This window comes from Pipistrellus hanaki (genome assembly GCF_964339955.1).
Source record: "Pipistrellus hanaki genome assembly, chromosome: X".
Taxonomy (NCBI): domain Eukaryota; kingdom Metazoa; phylum Chordata; class Mammalia; order Chiroptera; family Vespertilionidae; genus Pipistrellus; species Pipistrellus hanaki.
Window position 1 is genome coordinate 66797521 of NC_140524.1, and position 13127 is coordinate 66810647.

Below are 13127 nucleotides of genomic sequence, written 5' to 3' on the forward strand. Positions count from 1 at the left end.
AATATATCATGCTCATTGAAATAAATAATTATGTTCATTAACGTGTCTATCCTACAAAAAGCAAACTATAGGTTCAAAGAAATCTTTATCAAAATGCCAACAGCATGACGCTTCCCACTGGTTAGAGGAACCTCTCAGGCTGCATGATGGTGGGGTGATAGTGCTACTCTATCCAAGGACTTCAGGCTTCCACTATTGTACACATTTCACAGTCTCCACAGCCAGGGTCCTCAGGGCATGCCTATTGGTACACTGGAGGGGTCTGAATGACACACTTAACATTGAATCTTGGTGGGGAGGCTCTATTTCTTGAAATAACTTGTGCTGGTGAGCAGAAAGGGGGCCTGGACAGTAGGTCCAGGAAGAATATCAGCCCTGCCCATCTGGAATGCAGAGAAGGTATCCTCTTTTTCACCTGCAAAACAGCTGCTTCTGATCCAACCAATAGGAACCTGAGGCAAAGAGGAACAGCCTGGGGAAGGAAATCTGTGCCTATGCAGCTGACAGAGAGGAGGTGCCAGGAAGCCAGACAGAGCTGAGGTATTACAATAGAAGAAGAGGAAAAGCCCAGCCCACCCTCTTGCAAGCTACTGGCACCACCCCGAACATGAACCTGATTAAACCATCCTGGCCAAAACCAGGATACCCCCTACAGAGCCAGCTCCATAAGAGAAGAAAGTATAGCTAAGAACAGAGACAACCAAGGTGTGAGACTCAAGACAGATCCAGGATCTGGGCTGAGTCCCTGCCCACTGGACTATTAGGGGCTGCAAGTACTCAGATGTCAATCTGGATGCACAGGGCCAGAAAGGGATAATGACTCACATTGACCTACATCAGAGAAGTTCCCAGGGGGCCCAGCATAGATACACCACGGGACCATATTCAACAACATTAGAACAAAATTCAGCAAGATCCACAAATAGCAAACCCAAAGGTTTTTCAGTATGTGAGTATGTATGGTTTTGGTCTGTGCGTATAAGTGGATTTATTTTTTTGTTTTTTTTTGTTTTGTTGTTGTTGTTGTTTGTTTCCCCCCATTTTTTTTCTTTCTTCTCATTTTTCTTGCATATCTCTATTTTCTTTCTTCATTTTGATTCTGCTCTACTTTTGTCTCTTCTTATTGTTATTATTCATTTTTCTTATTTTATTTTGTATTTCTCATTTTATTTTTCTATCTATGTCTTAAAACCATTATCACTACTTTTAAAATTCATTATTATTATTTCATTTATTTTCTGTTTCTTTTTCTTTCATCCTCTTATACTAGTTCTTTTAGCTTCCTCTTTGCTTCCATATAGCCAAGTTCATTGCTGATCTCTTCCCTCCTGGCCACCCTCCACTATCTTCCCTCTAAGGTTTGACAGTCTGTTCAGGGCTACTATGAATCTGGATTTATTTTTGTTCATCAGTTTATGTTGTTCATTAGTTTCAACATATGCATGAGATCATGTGATAGTTACCTTTCTGTGACTGGCTTATTTCAATTACCATAATACTCTCCTGATATTGTTGTGTCTTATTCTGTTCTTTCAGTGCCTGTGTGACATTGGGGTTGAACTTCACTGGTAGCAAGTCATAGGGGAGATCCTCCTCATGAATGGGACATGAACAATAAAGTCCCAATTATAATAAGGGATCCCAAATAACACACACACGGGGCACTACTCTAGCATCTACATCAGGTAAACAAAGGAATAAAACATTGGACCCTTCAAAACACTTTCTACTTAAGGCTATCTCATAAAGACTGGGATAATACATAGAAGAAAATATAAAAATACAATTAAAATGGGGAGACAAAGAAACTGCTCCCAAATGAAGGAAAAGAAGGAATGTCCAGAAAAAAAGAACTAAATAAAATGGAGTCAGGCAACCTATCAGATATAGAGTTCAAAGCAATGGTTATGCTTAAGAAACTTATTTAGTGTAAATTAAAACAGCATGAAACCCTAACTAGTTTAGCTCAGTGGATGGAGCGTCAATTTAAGGGTCCTGGGTTCAATTCCAGTCAAGGGCACATGCCTGAGTTGTGGACCCGATCCCCACTGGGGTCTGTGAAGGAGGCAGCCAATCAATGATTCTCTCTCATCATTAATGTTTCCATTTCTCTCTCCCTCTCCTTTCCTCTCTGAAATTAATAAAATTATATGAAAAAAGCATGAAAAATGAAATAGGGTCATGAACAAGAACTAGAAAGAAATAATGAATGATATATATGATATCAAGAACACATTAGAATGAATTAAAAGTAGATTGGATGAAGCAGATGATCAAATTAGCGCTCTGGAGGACAAGATATAAGTAAATACACAATTAGAGCAGCAAATCACAAAAAGAATTAAAAAGCAGGAAGATTCCTTAAGGGAGCTATGGGACAACATGAATTGTTACAAATTCTACATTACAGAAATATCAGAAGGGGAAAAGGATGAGCAAGGAACAGATAACTAGTTTAAAGAAATAATGATGGAAAACTTCCCCAACAAGGTGAAGGAAAATGTCACACAGGCACAGAAAGTCCCAATCAAGATGAACTCAAAGAGAACCACATCTAGACACATCAAAATTAAAATGGCAAATGTTAAAGAACGAATCTTAAAAGCAATAAAAGAGTGACAGAAAATTGCCTATGAAGGAATTACATTAGAATTTCAGCTGACTTCCTAATAGAAACACTTCAGGGCAAAAGGGAGTAGCTGTAGGTAGTCAAATTACTAGTAATTAAAAGCAAGAGCCTAAATCCAAGACTACTATATCCAGCAAGGCTATCACTTAAAATTTAAGGCTAAATAAAAGCTTTCCAGACACAAAAAAAGTTAATGGAGGTCTAACCACCAGAGTAACAATGCAACAATTGTTAGAGGGACTGCTTTAAGAAGAAGAGAGAGCGAATCACAGGGATAAAAATAAAAATGGCAATTAAAAAAATAAAAAAGGCAATTAAAAAACCTGTCAAAAATAACCGTAAAGGTAAGTGGATTAAATGCTCCAGTAAAAAGGCATGGCTGAATTGATAAGAAAACATGTTTTATATATATGCTGCCTACAAGAGACCCACCTCAGAATAAAAGATATACACAGACTGAGGGTTAAAAGTATATTCCATGCAAATTGAATGTAAAAAGAAAGCTGGGGTAGTAATACTTATATAGATAAAATAGACTTCAAAATAAAGGCCATAACAAGAAACAAAGAATGCCACTATATAACACTAAAGGGAATAATTCAAAAATATATATAACCCTTGTAAACATATATACATCCAATATAGGAGCACATAAGTTCAAAAACCTCGTGATGGACTTTAAGGGAGATATTAACAGCAATGCAGTCATAGTAAGAGACTTTCACACCTCATGGACACTACTGATCTTCCAGACAAAAAAAAAAAAACAATCAGGAAATAGTAGCCTTAAATAACACACTAGATAAGATGGATCTAATTGATATTTACAAAACATTTTTCCTTCCCAAAGAAATAGAATATACATTATTTTCCAAGTGCACATGAAACATTTTTAAAGATAGTCCACATGTTAGGACTCAAAACAAGTCTAATCAAATTCAAGAAGATTGATATCATATTATCTTCTCAGATCACAATGGCATAAATTTAGAAATCAAATACTAAAAAAACTCAAAAAGAATCAAATACATGGGGGCTAAATAGCATGTTATTAAACAACAAATGGCCCAGTGCACAACATTCATGCACATTAAAAGGGAATCAATGAGAGGAAATATTTTAATATTGCTATTTGCCCTTTCTCTATAATTGAAGTATCAGAGATGAAAGAAAATTAGTAAAATGTATATGAAAATCTTCCTCCTGTCAGAATCTGGGGTGTGCCATGGGAACCAGAATCAAGTTCCCATCCACCCATGTATACCTCAAAATCATGTGAAACCCAGACCCAGCTGGCCCCACGCCCTTCAAGCCCCACCAGGTAGGGAGCATGGCCTCAGGTCACCTGGCCCGGCACTGGGGCAGGAGATGCAGCCTGAGGTGCCCCATTAAGCCCAGCCGGGTGGGCGGCATGGCCTGAGGCTCCCCAGCCTGGTGCCGAGGCAGAGGCATAGCCTGAGGTCCCCTGTCAAGCTCCACCAGGCAGGGGGGCTACATCCACAGGTTCCCTGCCCTGGCCCAGAGTCAGGCAGCCTCAGGTCCCTGCTGATTGCTCATTAAGGCTAGTTATGGGAACTTGGCTTCTACTGTGGGTGCAGCCATCTTGTGTTATAGCATCTCTGCCTCCACTGTGGGTGCAGCCATCTTTTTTATGGCATGATGGTCAATTTGTGTATTTCCTCTTTATTAGATAGGATGAATGCATTGCCAATGAGATCAAGCAGGAAATTAAAAGCTTCCTGGGAAAAAATAAAAATGAACACACAAATACCCCAAACCTGTGGGATATAGTAAAAGCAGTCCTGAGAAGGAAGTTCATAGCATTACAGGCATACCTCAAGAACAAGAAAAAGCACAATAAACTAGCTAACTCTATAACTAAATGAATTATGTAGAGAACAGCAAGAAAATCCCAGAGGAAGTAGGAGGAAGGAAATAGTAAAGATCAGAGCAGAAATAAATTACATAGAGTATTAAAAAAAAGTACAAAAGTCAATTCAAGAGCTAGTTCTCTGAAAAGATAAACAAGATTGATGAAGGCCTAGCCAGGCATATCAAGAAACAAAGAAAGAGAACCCAAATAAGCAAAATCATAAATGAAAGATGTGAAGTAACAACTGACCCCACAGACATACAAATGATTGTAAGTAAATACCATGAACAAACTATATGCCATCTAACTTGACAACTTAGGCAAAGGGGACAAATTCCTAGAAACATACAAACTTTCAAAACTCAATCAGGTAGAATCAGAAAATAGGCTGATAACAACTCATTAAATTAAATCAGTAATTAATAAACTCCTAGCAAACAAAAGTCCTGGACTGGATGGATTTACAGGAGAATGCTACTAATCATTCAAAGGAGAACTTACACCTATTATCCTTAAACTATTACAAAAACACTCAAGAGGAAGGAACACATTCAAGCTCTTTTCATGAAGCCAGCATTATCCTAATTCCAAAAGCAGATAACGATACTGCAAAGAAAGAACATTATAGGCCAATATCCCTGATGAACACAGAAGTTAAAATCCTCAACAAAATATTAGTAAATAGGACCCAGCACTATATTAAAAAGATCATACACAATGATCAAGTGGGATTTATTCTGAGTATCAAAGGCTGGTACAATATTTTAAAATAAGAAAAATGTGATAAAGCACATAAGGATATTGCAATACAAAAAATCACATAATCATATGAATTGATGCAGAAAATGCATTTGACAAAATCCAACACCTTTTTTTGATAAAACTCTCAACAATGTGGGAGTAATAGAATCATACCTCAATATGATAAAGGCCATAGATGACAAACCTAAAATCAACATCATACTCAATGGGAAAAAAAAACCCACAAAAACTGAAACTGTTTCCCTTAAGAGCAGGAACAAGATAAGGACAGCCATTCACCACTCTTATTTAACATTGTACTGGAAGTCCTAGCCACTGCAATCGAGCAAGAAGGAATAAAAGGAATCCAAATCGGAAGGGAGGAGATTAATCTGTCATTATTTGCAGATGACATGTTATTGTACATAGAAAACCCTATAAACTCCCCCAGAAAACTACTAGACTTAATAAATGAATTCAGAAAGCTAGCAGGATACAAAATGAATATACAGATATTGACAACATTTTTATACACCAGTAATGAACATTCCAAAAGATAAACTAAAAACAAAACAAAAACACACAAAAAAACAAAACAAACAAACAAACAAACAAACAAAACTATTCAATGCTCTGACTAGTTTGGCTCAGTAGATAGAGCGTCAGCCCGTGGAATAAAGGGTTTCAGGTTTGATTCCAGTAAAAGGCATGTACCTTGGTTGTGGGAACATCCCAAGTAGAGGGTGTGCAGGAGGCAGCTGATCAATCAGTGTTTCTATCTCTCTATACCTCTCCCTTCCTCTTTGTAAAAAAAAAAAATCAATAAAATATATATTTTTAAAACTATCCCATTTAGCATTGAAACAATAACAACAACAAATATACCTAGGAATAATCTTATCCAAGATGGTAAAATACTTGTACTTAGAAAACTATAGGACATTGATAAAATAAATGGAGGAATATTGGGGAGGGGGGGGGGAAGAAACATATACCATGTTCATGGATTGGGAGAATTAACATCATTTAAAATGTCTATATTACCCAAAGCAATCCCTATTAAAATACCAACGGCATACTTCACAGAACTAGAACAAATACACCAAAAATTTATATGTAACTATATCAGACCTTGTATAGCTGCAGAAAACTTGAGAAAAAAGAACGGAGTTGGAATGATCAGAATACCAAATATCAAACTATACTACTAAGCCATTATAACCAAATCAGCACAAGATCAAGCATATAGACCAATGGGTCAGAACAGAGACCCCATAAATTGATGCACACAATTACAGTCAGTTAATATTTGACAAATTATGCAATAACATACAATGTATTGTAGTAAAGATAGGCTCTTTAACAAATGGTCTTGGGAAAACTGGATGGATACATGCAAAAAGATGAATCTAGAAAACCAACTTATTCCATACACAAAAATAAACTCAAAATGGATACATACTTAAATGCAATGCCTGGAACCATAAAAATCTTAGAAGAAAAGATAGGCATTAAAATCTCAGATATCTCACATAGCAGAATTTTTGCTGATACACCTTCTTGGGTAAAGAAAATAAAGGAGAAAATAAATAAATGAGACTACATCAAAATAAAATCTGCACAGCAAAATAAATCACCATCAAAATGAAAATGGAACTCACAAAATAGTTGTCAATGATACATCTGTTAAGGGTTTAATATCCAAAATGTATAAAGTATTCATATAACTCAATAAAAGAAATACAAATAATCCAATTAAAAAATGGGCAAAAGACCTGAATAGACATTTCTCCAAAGAAGACATACAAATGGCCAAAAAAAGAAAAAGAAAAAAATACTCAAAGTCACTAATTATCAGATAAATGCAAATTAAAACCACGATGAGATATCACCTCACATCTGTCAGAATGGTTATGATCAAGAAAACAACAAACAGCAAGTGCTGGCAAGGATGCTAGGAAAAGGAAACTCTAGTTTACTGCTGGTGGGAGTGCAGATTGGTACAGCCACTATGGAAAACAGTATGGAGTCTCCTAAAAAGAACTAAAAAACTACTATATGTCCTAGAACTTCTATTTTTCTACTTCTGGATCTTTATCTGAAGACACTCAAAATATATTTTGCTATATATATATATATATATATATATATATATATATATATATATATATATATATATATATTATAACTCCACAACAAAGATGGTGGCACCCACAGCCAATAAGGAGGGAATATGCAAAGTGAGGGTCACTCTGCAACAAAGATGGTAACAGCCAATGTGGGGCAGGATAACTGTCTTCGTTGCCAAGGCCCCACCTTGGCTGCTCTGGGCTGGTGGACAGTGCATGGAGGTGCAGGGCAGCCAATGGGCAGCGCTGGATGCTTACCTTTGTCACCTTGGTCAGTGTGCTCTGGGTGGATGGGCAGCACACGCAGCTGCAGAGCAGCCAGTGGGCAGCGAGCTCCAGGCCTGTGGGCAGTGCGCAGAGGTGACCTGCCTCACTCAGGCTGTTCCAGGCCTGTGGGCAAGGATTAGGAGAGCCTCTGGGAAGGGGAGGTGGGCTGGGGAAGATCAGCCTGTTCTCCCACATGGCAGCAGTGGCAGCCATGAGCATGCCAAGCAGTGCCTATGGGACTGAGCTGAAGTAGCACCTGCAGGCCATCAGCGCCTAAGAGTAGCTGCGCAAGTCCTGCCTCCTGGCCAGAAGGTGCGCAATTGCAGGGACAGCCACCATGGTGAGCCAGATTGACGTGCTCATGGCCACAACATGGGAGTTTGCAGATCTGCGCAGGCACAGGTCTCTGGTGCACACATCCTTCCCCCAATCCCCCATGTGTGAATGTCCCCCAGAGCATTGTCACCCAACACGCCTGCAGCAGTCCCAGACCATAGCATGCACAAGTTCCCCTGACCCTCCCCCGCACTTCCATCAACCAAAGCATACCTACAACCCCCACAGGACGTGTGCACGTCCTCTCTGGAATGTGCACGTCCTTTGGAGAGTGTCTGGATATTCTGGGTGCTGAGGGTGGGCGCCTGTGAGATGACAGTGAAAGGGCAGAGTGGTGATGCCCTGTTCCCATGGAGGCCAGTGCAGTGATGAGATCACCTCCATGGGGCTAATGCAAGTGCTGAAGAGTGAGCAGGTGTGGACAGACACACCTGGTGGGTGTGGGCGGCCTTTGCTGAGGTGCCTTTGGTCAGGGTTCAAGATCAGGAACCCAGAGAAGGTGAAAGGTGGGATAGTCAGGACAACTGCAGAGGAGGAATGTGTACTTTGGGTGCCAGCACCCAGGAGTGAAGGCTACCCTGACTGAGCCTCACTCACTAGCACACTCCTGCTGGGTGGCAGGTGACAGGACTTGCATTTTGGAGAAAATGAGAAAAAACATTGATTCTCCCGCTGCCCCTGAATGTGGAAAATGGAGTGGGGAGTGAGAGAGGTTTCCTGTATGAGGGTTCCAAACCCCCCTTTGGTTCCTTTCATTGCTGACTAGAGATATATGGGGTGCCCTCCAAAAATGTATACATACTTTGAATACCTACTAATTCCAATGGAGCTATAATCTGTCAAAAGTGCAGGCACAAACCAGAAGATGGACATTCCCTGAGAGGTCCCAGATTGGAGAAAGTGCATGCCAAACTGAGCACCGCCCCCTCGTGCATGAATTTTGTGCACTGGGTCCCTAATGTATGTATGTATGTATGTGTGTGTGTGTGTGTGTATATATATATATATATATATATATATATATATATATATATATATAAGAATATATATATTCTTATGTTCATTGAAGTATTATTTACAACCAAAATATGAAAAAAAAATCTTACCATTTTCAACAACTTGGATGGACCTAGAGCAGTGGTTCACAACCTTTCTAATGCCACAGCCCTTTAATACAATTTGTCATGTTGTGGTGACCCCCAACCATAAAATTATTTTTGTTGCTACTTTATAATTGTAATTTTGCTACTATTATGAATTATAATGTAAATATCTGTGTTTTCCAATGGTCTTAGGCGACCCTGCTAGCAGTTCTCAACCTGTGGGTGGAGAAATCCATCAAAGGCTCCCAGATTGGAAAGGGTGCAGGCTGGGATGAGGGACACCCCCCTGTATAAGAATTTCATCCACCAGGCCTCTCTCTCTCTCTCTCTCTCTCTCTCTCTCTCTCTCTATATATATATATATATATATATATATATATATATATACACACGATATATAGATATATAGATATATAGGTATATAGGTATATAGGTATATAGGTATATAGGTATATAGGTATATAGGTATATAGGTATACAGATAAATAAAGATATAGAGATATAGAGATATAGAGATATAGATAGAGATCTATATAGATATATAGATATATAGATATATAAAGCCAGTGTCTGTGATGACAGGATGACCAAATTACCTGTCACCATAAGGTGCATTGAGAACCTCTTGGTCCCTCCCTCTTCCCCATGGCCCACAAACAGGGTGGGGCAGGATGGGACTGAGGTCTGGTGAGTGAGCTGAATGGCTGACCTCCTGGTCTCTGCCTCCACCCCACAGGTTCCAATGGATCAACAATGGTGAATGGCGGAATCAGGGTGGGTGGCGATAGAACTGGGCTGGCTATCAGGCTGTAGGGATCACCAGCTCATCCCTGGCTAATGGGGGCTTAGTCCTGTGGGATAGCAGGCACTGGCAACTTCATCTCCATGTGTGTGTGCCAGGCCAGCTGCTGATGGAACGTGCTGCCCACTCTCGGTCACTCATGCTGGGGTGTATAGGTCATGGGCTTGCCCTGCAGCTTCTGTCAGCACCTCAATTCCCAGCATCAGCAGCAGTGACAGCAGTGGCAGCAGTGGCAGCAACGGCAGCAATGGAGCCTGTCTGAGTGGCCTTGAGCAGGCAGTGTGTTCCATCAGTGGCCAGCCCAGCGCACACACATGGAGGTAAAGTCACTGGCACCTGCTTTCCCACAGGCCTGAGTCCCAAAGCAGCAGGAGATAAGCTGGTGATCCCAATGGCCTGACAGTCCAGCAGTGGAGGCAGCATTCAGCCTGGTGATTGGCAAACGGGCAGAAGATGGTCCTGATAGCAGGAGGCTAGGCCCTAGACCCCGCACCATCAAACTTACAACTAATATACAGAGCAACCATTATTCAGAACTGCCCTTAAATCTGGCTGAATGGAAATCCAATAACTAGAGAAGTAAATAAAAAAGCACATGGAGACTGGTGGAGGGGTAGAGGTGTGGAATGGGCTGGACCGGCACCCACATATATCTCTTTTTTAATTAGGAGGGAGATTGCCAAGGCTTGCCATGAGAATCACGGGGTCCCAGAACCACAGAAAACCTTTATCCAAGGGTTCTAGACCTGGGAAGAGAAATTCCAGCAACTATGACTGTGAAAACCAGTGAGGACTGTAGCTGAGCAACACAGAGACTGCTGGAGTTTTAGGTGTTCCTCTTAAAGAGCCTGCACATTAACTTACACAGTTCCACTTCCTCTGAGCTCCAGTACTAGGTGGTGGCTTTGTGGAATACAGGAACATATGGGGAGGAGCTGGACTGTATTGCATTGAGGCAGGAACTTGGAGGCAGCTTCCTCCCAGACAGGGGTGCGCACAGGGGTCATTGTTCCTGTGCTGGGATTTCCCACATTAGAAGTGAATGACAGCCATATCTGACTTTCCATCAGAGTGTTCCACACTGTTCATTCCAACCTGATTATTTCCTGAGACCCCCGCACCATCCAATTTGCAGCCCCACACAAGCTGTTTGCACCAGTTTTTTTCCATATGAATGGCCTGTCCTGTCTCAGGCTTCAGACTTTGCCAAAATCCCTTAAACAAGCAGCAGCTGGAGTCAGCATATCCAAAGCCTATCAGTAAAAGGTCCAAGACCCAGAACTAGCACCAGCCTGCCTTGCTTTACAACTGGATCTCAAGTTGTGTTTGGAATGACATTTATAATTCACCACAATCTATTTTGTATATGTTATACGTATGTATACATGTAAGGTGAGTATTTTCTTTCCTTGAAGCTTAGTAAACAATATACTATTTCTAAACTACTCTTTACTTCCATTGTCTGCCTGACAAGCCCTTGTCTTTCTTCAATCCTTTAAATTTTCTTTTAAAAAATATTTTTTTCTTAAAAATATATTTTAAAAATTATTTCAGAAAAGAAGGGAAAAGGAAAGAAATATGAAACATCAACAATGAGAGAAAAATCATTGATAAGCTGCCTCTTATATATGCCCAATGCCCCACAGTCGGAATCAATCCCACAACCTGAGCATGTACCCTGACCATGATCACCTGATTCATATGTTGATGCTTAACCACTGAGCCACACCAGCCGGGCCAATCCTTCAAATTTTAGTGTATATATATCCCTTCTTCTGAAAAGCTTTTCCATATCTAATGCCTCTACCTCCAACCATAGATATATTTATGAGTCTTATACCTGTTCTTGTCTTTGTGGTTATCGCAATGTATTATAATTTATTCAATTAACCTGTTAACTGAGCGGGAGGTATAAATATGTCAAACGTAAACAATATCGGGTATGGGTAGGACATATGAATACGTCCTTGAAATATATGTCGCACCCTAAAATGGGCGGGACATATATTTCTGAACAACAGAGATATTAGTCATCCATACATGTCTCGACATGAATTTAAGACACGGAAGGAATCAGTATAATTTCACTATTGAGAGTGGTGGACGTGTTCTGGGTGAGCAGTGATGGGTACGTACTTACACTTACCTACCTATTTTCGTATTATATATTATTTAATTATATTTTTTATATCTCCAACCTTTATATAATAGAAAAACATATAAAATTGATCCAATCATCAATAATTTGTCAGAAAAGTTTAAAAGTTTTTTATGTATGTGAAAGAGAAATATGCGTAGATGAATCTCTTTTATTATGGAAAGGGAATTTATCTTGGAAACAATATATATATCTACAAAAAGAGCTAGATTTGGAATGAAGTTGTTTATTTTGAGTGAAAGCCAATCTGGATACATACAAAATATAATTTTATACACAGGCAAGGACACAAATTATGATTAGAACTACCCACAAGAAAAACAATCAACAAGAATTGTTTTGGAGTTAACACATGACTTACTGAATAAAGGGTATAGGATTTACTTAGATAATTTCTATACATCAATTCATTTGGCTGAACTCTTGTGTCAAAACAATACAGACATTGTTGGAACAATGAGGATAAACAAAGTGAAATAAAAACAAAAAAATTACAGAAAAATGAACATATAGTAAGAATCAAAGACAAACTTATGGTTTTAAAATGGAAGGATAAAAAAGACGTATTGATGCTCAGTTCTATTCATAATGACGAAAAGAATGATTGAAAAGAGAGGAAGAAAGCAAGAAAAACCGAATGGTGTCCTGGATTGTAACAACAATATGGGCGGCGTAGATTTGGGAGATGGAGTTATGGTGGCCTACACGGCTGCCCGTAATAGGGTAAAAAAAATTTATAAAAAATTTTTTCTACAATTAATTGATATGTGCTGCTTCAATGCATATATTATATATAAAAAAGATAAAGGTCATTTGGATCGATTACACTTTTTGATAGAGTGTGTAGAGAAATTGGTAGATAACAACATAGTGAAAACCCACCCAAAGACATCAACAAACAGCTCTACATCTAAACCATCAGGCTTAGTTGAAAGGCATTTTCCAGAACAAATAAAAGCGATATAGGAAAAACTAAATCCAGGAAATGCTGAGTTTGCTACAAAAAAGGTGTTAGGAAAGAATCTACATACTGGTGTCTGGATTGTAAGGTAGCACTATGTATCAATAATTGTTTAAAATATATCACAT